General features: G+C 50.1%; 1 protein-coding gene across 2 annotated transcripts in view; it reads left to right on the top strand.

Moving 5' to 3' along the window:
• Positions 1–229: 229 nt before the first annotated feature.
• Positions 230–12,861, top strand: part of CAMKK1 (calcium/calmodulin dependent protein kinase kinase 1) — a 97,622-nt gene continuing 84,990 nt past the window's right edge. The window contains exon 1 of one of the 2 annotated variants that reach the window (XM_038157817.1): positions 230–647. The gene's annotated coding sequence lies outside the window, so the exon portion shown is untranslated. The other variant, XM_038157818.1, reaches the window with a different exon arrangement.

The following is a 12,861-nucleotide window of genomic DNA, read 5'->3' as shown; positions in this document are numbered from 1 at the left end:
TATTTTTTTTTATGGTCGTTTTGCCCCAGACCCCGGCGCCTCCTCCCCGCCTGTAACCCCCCGTCCCCCCCCCGTCCCGTCTCCCTCACGGCCACACGCGCGCGCGCCCCGGGAGGCGCGGCCGCTCCCAGCCAATGGGCGGCGCGGGCGCGGGGCGGGGCGGGGCGGGGCGGGGCGCGGCGCGCGCCGGCCCCGCGCGGCCAATGCGGGGCGGGGCGGGCGGCGCGAACGGCGGCGCCGCGGGGCGGGCGGGAGCGCCTCAGCGCAGGTGAGCGGCCCCGGGCACGGGAGCGCCCCGCGAACGGAGCCCCCCGCGCCGCGAGCCCCTCGGCAGCCGGCCACGAGTGCCGCGCTGGGGGGACAGCCCGCGCGGACAGCCCGCGGGCAGCGTCCCGGCGGCGGCGGAGGGGACGCGGGTGGGATCCGGTGGTCGGCGCGGGTGGGCACGGGCGGCCGCCGCATCCCCCGGGCCGCGGGAGCCGCCGCCGCGGCGCGGCCGGGAATGCGCCCGGCAGCTGCAGCTCCCGAGGTGATAATTTTACCGAGCTGAAAAACAAAAAATAAAATCCGTCTAAAAGCTGAGCTTTTGAGCAGTTTGAGCAGTGCCAGCCATCTCTCGCCCTGTTCTCGAGGGGGCAGAGAAGAAGGTAAGAAGTGCGGTGAGCTCCGTGCAGGTTTGTCACGGCTTCTTAGCCCTCCTTGCTGCCCTTGGGATCGGCCTGAGCTCCTCAGAGTTTGGGTTTTCTCGTGGGTGGGTGCCTTGGCCTGAGCTGTCCTGCCCTGGCCGTGTGTCGGAGCACACACCTGGCAGCCGGGCTGGCGTGAGAGGGGCTTATCTTCCTCTGCTTGCTTTGGCTCTGAGCGACAATAACCTGCAGCTCCCGATGGCCTGTGTGCCGGGAACAAGGAAAACTGCTGATCCTGCAATGACACCACTTTCTTCAGCCTCTCTGATGAAGGTAAAATGACCCTGTTTCTGTTGTAGATGTAACTTAATGGAGAAGGTTTTGTTTAATAGGAAGCTGTTGCTTTTCTGTTTACAGTAGTCTGCAATTCCACGTTAATCTTCCCATCATGTGTTAACTTCCTCCCTGTGAGGCATCTCTGGCAGCTTCAGTTTGTTCTGGAGTTTGACATGGGATGGCTTTGTAGTGTTGCTTTTGAAAGTGGATAAGGCGAGCAGAGAGCCGCTATCTCAGCTGCTTGAAGAGAAGAACCAAAGCCAGCGTGCTGGGGCTGTGCTCCAGCATGTCTGTGCGTGGTTTGCTGTGTGAGCCCTGTGCTTGGGCTGGGGTGCCTGGTGTGAATGGGATTAAACTCCAGGCAGAGCAATAAATTTGCTTTCCTGGGCTTGCTCCCTTGGGTTTTGCCTGGAGAAGGTCAGATCTTAGCAACCAGGAGCGTAAGCACCAGGCTCTTACCATTCCAGCAAGGAGCTCAGGCATGTCATGGGTTGATATGGTCTGAAGGCTGGGCTTTAAGTCACAGTGGGTGCCAGGCCACCGGGTCCCAACTGATTTCTTTCCCTGAGGGAAGCTGTGTTCACTGGTGTGAAGTGCCTTCTATCTGGAGCTGCCTCCAGCTATTCTCCTTGAGTTTGGGATGGCTCTTGTGGGTTGGAGTGGGGTATGTGTGAGTGCTGCCAGGACAGCTCCTGGCTCAGAGAAGGTGGGCAGAGCTGCCCATCCAGGTGCTCCTGGAGTGAAGCTGCCAGGGGACCTCACCTGTCCTGGCCTTGCCTCAGAGCAGCAAGTTTCCCCTTCACTCCACACAGCCAGAAGATGCTGTACTTCTGCCATGGCTTTCAAACCTGTGCTGCTGCTCTGTGCTCTCTAATTAATGTGCTCATTAAACCCTAAATGTCTTTGCCTGATACAATTAATTGTCCTTGCACTAGCTAGACTTTCAAGGCCCAGCTTTTCTTTTGCTGGGAAGGGGTTGTGGGATTTCCCTTCCCCTGTTGGGCTCTTGTGGGGTGGCTGCAGTAGGGATGTGCTCAGCCTGCAGCAGAGGGGATGTCTGGAAGGATGGTGTCGCAGTGTTGTCTTTGGAGCAAGAAGCACTATTTAGGGCAGTGGTCATGACAAAAATTTCTGTGTTTTAGACCTTGGCTGGGTGTGAAGAGGTGGCACTGTGCAGTGTCACTGTGCTTCAGCCAAGGCTCTGCTTGCAGAGTGGAGCATCTCTTTTTGCTGATATTTGTTCCCTGAAGTTACTGAAGGATGTTTTAACCCTGTATTTGTGCCACTTTCTGATGAACTGGGGAAAGAACAGTTCTGTCTGAAAGCCAAATCTTCTCTTCAATGTCAATGCTGACCTTAGAAGAACCTTTATACGGTCATTGCTGCCTAGGGACAGGGGAAGGAGAAATTTATTCTGTTAGAGGCTTCAGGAAAAGGCTGAGGTTGCTGGATGGCTTCTAGCAGGTTGGCTTTGGTCTCCAGAGGAGATATCTGCCTGGCTGAGGGGCAGACAGGATAAAACCAGGCACACCAAGCTAGCGGAGAAGGGCTGTGTGTTGGTGAAGAGCTCGATGTGAGGATTTTGTCAGTGCTGGAGCTGTGGAAGGCAGTTTGGTAGGATCAATACCTGCAAGTAGTCTGCCTTGGGGAGATGCCTGGAGAGAGGATACCCTTTGGTGCCCTAAAGCACAGGTGGATGATGGGCAGGTGCACTGCTGATGGGTCTGTTCAGCTGCCCAAAGCCCTGACAAATGCTGGGTGTAGGGGCTGGCAGGTTCTGCCTGTGTGAGCGATCTCCCTCGGTCCCAGGGCCCTGTGGGGATGCTGAGTGAAGCAACACAAGCAGGTGAAATGGTTTGTGTGGAGTCAGCAGCACAGCCCAGCTTTGGGCAGCATCAGGCCATAGCAGGAGCGCTCCTGAGTGGGAAGGATAGGGAAGCAGGATTTTTGGGTGGGTTTTTACCTCTAATTTGGGTCTGGGGAGACTTCTGTACAGCCTCTGGCAGGTGCTTTCTGCCACTTTCTGCTGCAGCTCGGCAGGTGGAAAGGGAGGCTCAGGAAGCTGAGCCATCCCTTTGCTGAGAAAGAGCAAAAGGAAGCAAGTTACCCCTTCATCTTTGGGAAGAAAGCAAGGCTGGGCTGTCAGCCTAAAAGCCAAGTACAGGATTGGTATGAGATAAAATGTTCTTGGCTTGTGCCTTAAACTGTAGCAAAGCAGACCCCTCTGAGGACAACCAGGTATTCAGTAACCCTTGTGGAAGTTCTTCCTCTTATGTCTTTGTCTTCATGGTTGCTCCTCTGATTTTCAGTATATTTTTTTCTTTTTTTTTTTTTTTTTGGTGGGGCACAGGATGTCACTTGCTTTAAGAAGCAAACATCCAGCATGGAGGAAGGTGACCCATTCACCAAAACTAAGTGTTTGAAAAAGGAATATGTGTGGCTGGCTGTGGGAATGACTGAAGTGTGCAAAGCAATTGTTGACATAATGCAGTCATCGAGGCAGTCTGAAGGTTGCTTGGGGACATTTGTGATGGATAAAGTGTCAGGTACAGCTGGTAAGTGGGTAATACAAAAAAATGCCATGTGGTGAAGCATGTTGTTTCAATTAAGACAGTGGTTGAGCTTAGCATGGTTGGAGAAAAGTGTCTGAAACCTTCTAAAGAGAACAGATCCTAATAACTGATAAACTGGAGAAGGATACTAGTCTGAAAGATGGTGTGGTGGGAAGGAGCCACAGTGATTTTCATCCATGAGTGGGAGGGTGGCTGTTGGTTTGTGCTGGTGGGTGAGGTGTCAGTACATGTGTTCCAGCCCTTCAGAAACAGGGGCGTTTCTCAGGCTTGTGTATTTGTCCACAGGTGGTGACTTTATGGATTGAGTCCTTAATCACAGAAAAAAAATTTATAGACTGTGTCATTGATGCTGAGGTGCAGTCAAGAACTGCAGAACTTGCAATTCTAACTTATTTAGGAATTTGCAGCCTGGATTTGTTGGTTACTTCTTCTACTGCTTTAAGTTTTTAGGTTTTTGTGTTTCATTGCACTCTTCAGTTTTATTATATATTTTCTATATTCATACCTATGTTATATATTAGATATTCACTTTATTTTATAGTTTTGGCACAAGTGATATGGATGGAAACAGAGGGAGAAGCACAAATGTCATATGTCAAGTCCTTGACACTGGAGAAATTTTGTTTGTTGTTTTCAGGTGCTGGTATCCCTGGATGGGAAACTTCTCCTGAAAGCCCAAACCCTTTTGAGGACACAGCTTCTCCGTGGGCTGGGACTGGCAGCTGAAAGGGAGGGCTGTCCCATGGCAGCTGGGAGCTTCATATTCCACAAAGCTGCTGGTTTAGGGAGTGGACCTGGCCCAGTATAAACCCTATGTTTTATTTCTTGATGGCACCCAGTGCATGAGCTGAGTCATGCTTTGTGCATAAGGTGTGGTTTGTTGAGGACTTGTTTCTTTTGGGTTGCTGCCCTGGTTACTTTTGGGTAAGTACTGCTGAAATAGTTGTAGTTTTTTTGCTAGAATCTGTGGGATTAATTTAGGCTGCTTATGTCTGGGGTGATTTCAGTGTTTCTGCAGAGTGGTGGCTGTGAAACGTTGTGATGAATTCTTCAGTATCGTTCAGAGAATTGATGGTGAAGTTGTTAGCTATTTAACAGTGACTGCTCTAATTATTCTGGTGCGAGTATAAACAGCAAGGCTGTGATGTGCTAGAGCAGCGCTCGAATATGTGTTTTTCTGAGATGCAGACATGCTTCTCCTTTCTCCTGGGCTGTATTCTCTGTTCCTGGGCTGTATTCTCTGTGTATGCCTTGGACAAGCTGACAAGCCATGCAAGTCCAGCTTTCCTTTCTGCTGGTCCTGGTGCCATGTGGCAACTGCTTCCCTGAGGGCAGTGAAGCCAAATTCTTGGCCTCAGTTTTTTTGCTGCCTTGTGCACTTCCCTGTCTCCAGTGGTTTGCACTCGCTCACAGCAGTGGAAGTCAGGACTGTCCTTTTTAGAGCTGGGAGGTTGGTGGGAGTCCTTGCTGCAGAGCAGAGGGGCCTGTATTAAGCACAGAGCTGTGTGCCAAGGTGGAAGAGAGCAGATCCCTGAAGCCTGAAGTTCCTGTGCAACATCCCATGAATATTTTAGGGGTGTGCTGATTGTTTTTCTCAGCCAAGTGACACTGTGATTTTGTGACCTTGTGAGGACAGAGCATTGAGTGCTGGGGAAACCCAGGCTAAATGACACTTTCTGAGGGTGTGTTAGTGTTGTATTTGTGACTGATTGGGATGGAGGTGAGAGTGTGAATCAGTGGTCCCAAGGGATGTGAGCTCATCCTACTCTGCTGACCTGGACTGTGGTGGCTGTGTGGCAGCTCAGTGCTGTGCTGGAGCCCTGCTCCCAGTCAGGTGCTGCTGCTCTCCTGCTGCTGCTGCTCAGCTGTGCCTCTGCTGCAGAGATTGGTCACAATTCTGTCCTGCAGTCTTGGGAGTGCAGCAGAGCTTGGACCACCCACTCCATAGTTTGTCTTGGTTTTGCTTTGCTTTTGCAGGGTGTATTTATTAACTCCAGGACTGTTTTGCTGTCATGAGACTCTGTCGTGGGTGCCTGTCTCTTCTTCCCTCTCCCACTCCCAGCAGTAGTTCAGATTTCCATTCTACAGAACAGAAGTGAGTCCTAAACCCCCAAAAGAGCTGCTGAGGATGGATTTGCTGCACACAAATAACATGGGCACAGCCCTCTGAAGCCCACGGTTGGAGGCTGTCACATCTACAGTAGATAAAGCTGAAGGAATTGGGCAGCAGTAGCAAAAAAAAAAAAACGAGCCAGAGTAGCTTTGCAGAGTAGTGTGTGCATGTGTGTACCTACCTGAGGCTGGCTCTAATTATCACAGCTCCCCTGCTGTCCTGCTGTTGAGTCCAGCCCTGTCAAAGTTACTCTCAACTACCTCCTGTCTTTGTGCTTACTCACCATGGTACTGGCAGCATGCGGGCATTGCCAGAGCTTTTCTCCTGCCCCTGCACCTCCTCATGTGCTGGATGCTGCTGGTGGCCTTTTTCTGCTCTGCTGCTCTAATGTGGTCTCTCAGAGGGAATTTGGGATGCTCAAAGGGACCCCTGCCTAGAGGAGGGTCTGTAGCTCTTGCTTCATGCTGGGTATCTGCTACCAGAACCTCCCTGTCCCTCATTCCAGCCCAGCCCATGGAGTCTTGACTGTTTGTGACAAGGAGCTGAAAGATGTGTGAGCTGCCTCCTCATTAGGAGCCTGGCAAGGATGTGATCTGAGCATGAGCCACAGCTCCACTGGGGAAGGAGCCTTCCTCCCTGCAGTGTGTGAGCAGTGATTGATGGTAGCATGAAAGAAAAAGGATGAATTTGCCTCTCAGTGAGTTGAGTGCTGCCTTGGAGAAGTGTGTTCTGTTGCTTCAGAGCTTCCTCCCCTGTCTTTTGTCAGTGCTTAGAGGTCAGTGTGGAAAACTGGAAGGGAAGGAGAGAGAACTGGATTTGGATACTGGTGATGTATAGAAGGTGGTAACCCTATGCCAAAGAAATCAAGGTACTTGAAAGGCGGGAGGACCTGGGGCAGTGTTCCCATGACAAATTATTACAGTACACATGTGGAAGACAACCACTTAAATGAGTCAAGTCTTAATTTTGACACTTCCTAACACCTGGTTTTAGAAATTCTGTCTGGGTAGTGCTGTTCTGGGATATTTGTGCTGGAACCAAGGGTTTGGGTCTGCTTGCTAGTTGTGTGCCTGCTTCAAGTGGAAGTATGAGGACAGAAAAGTCATTTGCTGACCTCTCACTGATGAGGAGCTTTGATGCAGAAATCTGGGTTGACCTTTCTGTGCTGTCAGGCAGCTTGACTGACAAAGGTTAATGATATCTGAGGCTAGCAGGCAGAGTGTAAAACAGACCTGAGATGAGTCTTTGAGCCCTGCTGTGTCAGCACCTCATCCCCAGGCTGACAGATGGGGCTGGAAAAGTGAAAGATGTCCAAGTGCAGGTTGTTAGGGCAGTCCTTGCTGAGTGCAGGGGGAACAGGAACGTGTCCCCTCAGGGCTGGGGTGTGGGGTATGAGCAGGATGTGAATTGTTATAGCGGTGAGAACAAGGGCCTCTGGCTCACCTTGTCCTGTGGTAGTAGTGGGCATGAATTTCAGTGTTCTCAGCTGTGTTACTAATGTGCACTCCCAGGTTAGAGAGATCAGGCATCTCTTCCAGGGTGCTATGTCCTTTCTCATGCAGTTTGATGTGAGCAGTGCTTGTAATTTGCCTTGAAGAATGGTGAAAAGGCATGCTTTATTCATAGCAATTGCTGGGAGTCCATTTCTTAATGCCAGATAGATTGATTTAAGTCTGAATGCAGAATGGAACTGGTATTTTTGGTTAATTTTCAGAATTTGCTGTTTCCAAGGAGCTGAAAAGTGTCTGTACTCTACCTGAATGCCACTGGATCTGTCTTCCATGCAGAATGACTATCAGAGATGCAAGAGGACAATATGAGATTGTCCCACCTGTGGGAACTGATTCTTCTGTGGCACATCCTCTCAGCCACCAAAGGAATGAAAGAGCAAAACCAGTACAGCTTTCCTTGTGCTCACCCAAACATCTGCCTGCTTGCCTCATTGTTTATTGTGTTAAGAGCATAAGCTTCACAGCAGGCACAGCATTTTCTCTGTGCAGCATCAGGCCCAGGTGATAACACTGCCTGAAGTGCCACAGTCATGGAAAATAAGCCTCCAGATCTGAGTCCAAAAATGGCACTGCCATTTGCTCTGGGGATGCACGGAGCACTCTGTGTTATCTAAAGAGATGTCTTCTGTTTGACTCTAAAGCTGCATGTTGCTGGGCTGCCTTTGGTTCAGTGCCTGCCCAGAATCCCAGGGGAAGCCCCCTCCCCTCATCCCCAGGGAGGTTCCTGCTCTCCCTGCTCTCCCTTGCTTGCTCCATGCCCAGGTGCACCAGCCTCCTGCTGATGCCATGGCTGCAGTGCCAAGGTATTTTTGAGGTTTTGCTGTGAGCTGGATAAAACCACCTGGATTCATTGAGGATGTTTTGTGGTTACTGTAAAGTGCTGAGAAGTCTCATTCCACTAAGGCCTTGTGGAGGAAATGAAACCCAGAGTCTTTAATATTCCATGCTCTTTAGGTATGAATAAATTTTTCCTTGCTCTGAAACCTTCTCCTGCTGTGAAATCCATTCCAATCTCTTTGTCTAAGACAATCAATCTCCTTCCTTTCCTCTCTCCTCCCATGCCCCAGCTTTTATTAATCTAGAAATGTGCTGACATTTCACCATCAGACTGGTTAGGGAGCTCTGCAGAGTATTTTTGCAAGTTGTCAGTGTAGCTGCCTGCAAAAGAAGGGGAAGATGGCTCAGAGTTGCTCATCTCCTGGGGAATTTGGTTTTCCTAGCTGATGGCTTTCTGCAAAAGTGTCTGACAGCCCTGCCCATGTCCTGCTCTATCTGTTCCCTTCAAAAGGAAGGACATCATTGTGTTTGAATACATTCATTTTGGCAGTGCTCCCTCCTGTAGCAATCCCTGTCCCACCATGCACGTGTACTGACTGGAGCCTCTCTGGAGCTGTCCCTTCCACTGTCATCTCCTGTGGATCACTCAGTGCCTCTGCAGTTGTTCTGCTTGCTTGGCAAGAAGCCTGTGCCTCACGCTGAGCCCCTCCCTGCTGCGCTGCCCAGGAGGCTGAGCTGTCCCAGAAGGAGTTGTTCAGTTCTGCAGTAAGCTGGGTTGGTGGCAGGCGTGGCTCCTGAGGGGCCTGAGTGAGGCCCCTGTGCTTTCCTGGAGCAGGTACAGGTGGCTGCCCTGTTTGGGATGGACTGAGCTGAAGCTTGTTTGGACCTGACAGCTGATACTTTGAAGCAAAGTCATCCCAGCCACTCCTTACTTGCTGACATCGAGAAACACCATTTCCAGCAGCAGCCTGGCTATTCCAAAGTCCTTCACCTCCTCTGAACCTCTCTGTGGCCCTGGCATCTCCCAAACTGAGCAGTGCTGGTAGTTGGGAAGTCTGAGCCAAACACCATCAGCTCTCCTGATGTCTTCCAGCCTAGCAGTGCCTGGCTCTTTCTGCCCTGCCCTGCCCCATCCCCTGGCCAGAGAGATTCACCAGAGCCAAAGGATTTGGGGGGATCTGCTGAGCAACTCCTGGAGGCAGGCAGGAAGCCAAGAGCTGGAGCAAGGCTGCTGAGCTCGAGGGGGTGGGAAAGCCTGTCCAGGAGGGACTCTGAAGGTCCTCTGAGGGCACTGTTAAATGTGAACAGCCACAGCATCACACAGTTGGGAACTGACCTGCAAAACCTGGAGCCTTTAAGGATGTGACAGGGAAAGGAATAAAACACCCCTCTGATGTGCCCCTGGGCTCTGTGGCCTTGGGAGCCCACATCCTCCTGTGCCCAGCTGGGAGCACTGCTGGATGTCACTGGCACCAGCTGAAGCTGGTCAAGGACTAAGAGGAGCAAAGCAGTTCCTTCACTCTGGAAGCTGCAATGGGAACACCTCCTGGGCACTGGGGAGGGTGGTGCTGATGCTGATGAAAGCAGATTCCTGCATTAATACCAGATGGAATGCAGCTGCTCCTTCGTGTGAGAAGCTGGAAGCCTTTGGGTTCCCCATACCTCTCACAGGTGCTGGGAAGCAGCTGCTCCTTCCATGGTGCCAGGCAGGTCCCACATCCAGCTCTGCAGTGTGTCAAACCAAACATGCTCTGCTGATTGGGCTGGGCAGAGTCTCCTGTCAAATTATTTGTTCTGGCTGCAATTTTGTCTGTTTTGGAAACTTGTCATTTCCTAGCCTTTGGAGACCACCTCCCAGAAAGCATGGGAATTGTAAGTATTTAGACATATAATAACGATGTAATTAAAATCTTTAATTTTATTTTTCTTGTTTGAGTGTTATTCCTTTGATTTAAAGGGTGGTAGTAGCTAATTGGATTCTGGGCCAGACTTGCACAGGGAGCCGGGGGGGAGGGACTGCAAATGAGTCTAGCCAGGAAATTGCACATTTAAATATAGTTCTTGGTAGGGTCAGCACAACACCCAAGGGACAAATTAAGAGTAAAATTTCTACTGTAATGTGTTCATTTAGCTGCAGGCATAATCTTAAGGAAAACAAGGAAGCTTGGGAGAGAGAGGAGCAAATTTCAAGGTAGATGTCCCTTCTGTAGTGCATTTGCAGGTCTCTCATAGGCAGGTGCATCCTTCTCCTGGCTCTGGGCTGTCTGGTACATTGGCTGATCCCAAGAAGAAACAGAAACCACTGAAGGAATTTTTGGGTTGTGGGTGTTAGTGGCTTTACTGGAGGATGGAAATCTGTAGTGCTGTGGGGCTGCTACTGCTGTTAGCAGCTTTGGCACAGATCACCTGGATGACACTGTGGTAGGGAGATGGGACCAGCCACCACCTCACTGCATTCCTTGGGTTCATGGGGACAGCTTTTCCTGGGAGGCTGCCTGCCTGGGATGGGGCATCCCCTCCCATGGCTACTGACCTGTGTCTCTGAGCAGACATTCAGGAATGTGACTGGGCTCTGTGGCATGAGATGGATTCAGCCTGAAAAAAAAAAAAAGAATTCAGGGAATTGAAGCACTGGGATTTTCCCTTTGGAAATCTGCAGCCTTGTGTTTTTTCTGTTGGGACCTGTGACCCTTTCACAGATGGACAAGGTCATTGTCCCTGCTGGGGACATGTGTGAGGAGAACAGTGAGGAGTAAGCAGCCAAAGCCCAGGGTGCTGGACATGGAGCACATCTGGAGTAACCCTGGCTGAGAGCCAGCACTGCTCTTTGACTAACAACATTAATATTCCAGCCCTGCTTATTTCTTGATTCAGGCATAGCTCAGACCATGTGCAGCAGAGCTCATCTCCTCCCTGGTGGCAGTTGGGAACAGTCTGAGTTAGTCCTTGGCAATTGTAATTTCCCTTGAAGGCTAAGTTAAAGAAATGTTGCTGGTGTTGGGAGATGCAGAAGAGCAGCTTGTTTTATGTTTCCCAGGACCTCAGACCCAGCTCTGGGTGCTTCCCCTTTCATTTTGACTGTGTCCCCAGGGGAAGGCCACGTGTTCAGGGAGGGAGGCAGAGCTTGTTGGGAATGAAGCCTGATCCCACATCCCTCCCCTCTCTGCAGAGCTGTTCACTCTAGCTGAATAAGATTCCACAAAAGCTGGGGAACATTCCACCACTCCTGCAGTGTATCCACTGGAGGGAGAGCTGCCTGACAGGTCTGCAGGTGTGACCAATTGCATTGTGCATCGCTTGTTTTTTATATTCTAATTAAATTGTTATTAATTATTTTATCTTCTTTTTATATCCTATCAAACTGTTTTTATCTCAACTCACAAATTTTACATTTTCTTTTCCCCTCAGTTGTCTCCCCCATTTCTGGAGAGGGATCTGTGAGCAAGCAGCTGTGTGGTGTTTACCTGCCTGCCAAGTTAAACTACAACATTTAAGCTCCATTTTTAAAGCCTGCTTTGATTCTAAGCTCTTTGAGGCAAAGCTTGCCTTTCTTGAAGCATTAAGCACCGTGGGGCAGTGAGCTCTCTATTAATTGATGTTGTTGCCAGGCTGTTGAAAAGTTGTAATAATGTGGCTAAATTTTCAAGTGTGGTCTAGGCTTTCTGCCTGGATGTCAGAAAGGGAAAGCTAATTACAGTATGGACCAAGGAGAACAGGCTGGCTGGAAGGAAATGTCATTAAGGTTCTCCTCAGGTGCCAGGTCAGCCCATGTCAAATCACAGCTGCCTCAACTTCTACATTTCTTCCTTCTTCCGTTAATTACTACCAAGTGATTTCTTGCAAGTGTAACCACCTTTTATAACAAGAGAATGAAAACTGGCTGCTTTCTTTAAATACAAACAATAGAGGCTGGGCTGGGGTTGCAGAAGCAAATAGAAGAGGTCATTTTCTAACCTGGGCATTTCCTGCCGACCCTGGGCTGTGGTCATGGGGGTGTGTGTGGTTTATTCTCTCTGACACCCTGTGGAATTGGTGTTGGGATGCCTGAATTCCCCTGTTTGTCTGGCAGGTGTGGCACAAATTGTGCTTCCTGAGCAGTGCTTGTCATGCTGCAGAGCTCAGTTGCCCACAGTGTTGTGGAGACTGACAAAATAGCTTCAGATGGGTTGTAGACAAATTCAGAGAGTTTCTGTCAGGGCTCCCTGAGTGAGTGCTTGAAGCCAGGAGGTGCTGTCAGGAGGCCAAACTCTAAACTTTTCCTCATTATCATGACTATTTTAAGCTCTTAGTTTCTGCAGCAGCACTCCTCCCAACATCCACTGCTGGCCACTGTTAGAGACAGAAATCAGGGCAGGGTGGATGCATGGCTTGACTCAGTGTGGCTTTTCCTATAAATGATCTGCTGGCTTGTTTTCTAGAAGCTCTTGACTCCATCTCAAACTTGGTGCTGGTTCAGGAAGGAACAGCAGTCACAGTTCCATAATGCATAGGTGGGGAAAGTTTCATCTCTTGCAGCTCCCTCTCAACATGCAAGGTCTTGGTGTTAGCTAGAGCTGAGTAGGACTAGAACCATGTAAATCAGAACTTTCTGTAAAAAAATAATTTATTTAATCTGTTTTTCTTCTGAAATGAGACCCTTTGTGAAGCTCAAGTTGTGCATCCTTGTCTGTCAGTCCTGTCTCTCACTCTGCAATCCATCTGAAGCCTTTGTCCTCCTGGACTCAAGTGTCTTGCAGTGATTAGGGCTGCAAGGATTTGTTACAAGTTTTCAAGGAAATGGATGTCCAGGTAGAGGGGGAAGATGTTATGGTGAGGGGAAAGTGAGGGGCTGCAGTCATTACTTCTGCTCATACCAGGACAAGGTGGCTTATGCTGCTGCTCTCACCTTCAGTCTCTTTCTGGTGGCATTCTTTCCCTTCTCCTGC

Source organism: Motacilla alba, chromosome 19, assembly GCF_015832195.1.
Source record: "Motacilla alba alba isolate MOTALB_02 chromosome 19, Motacilla_alba_V1.0_pri, whole genome shotgun sequence".
Classification (NCBI taxonomy): domain Eukaryota; kingdom Metazoa; phylum Chordata; class Aves; order Passeriformes; family Motacillidae; genus Motacilla; species Motacilla alba.
This window is presented reverse-complemented; position numbering and strand designations above follow the sequence as displayed.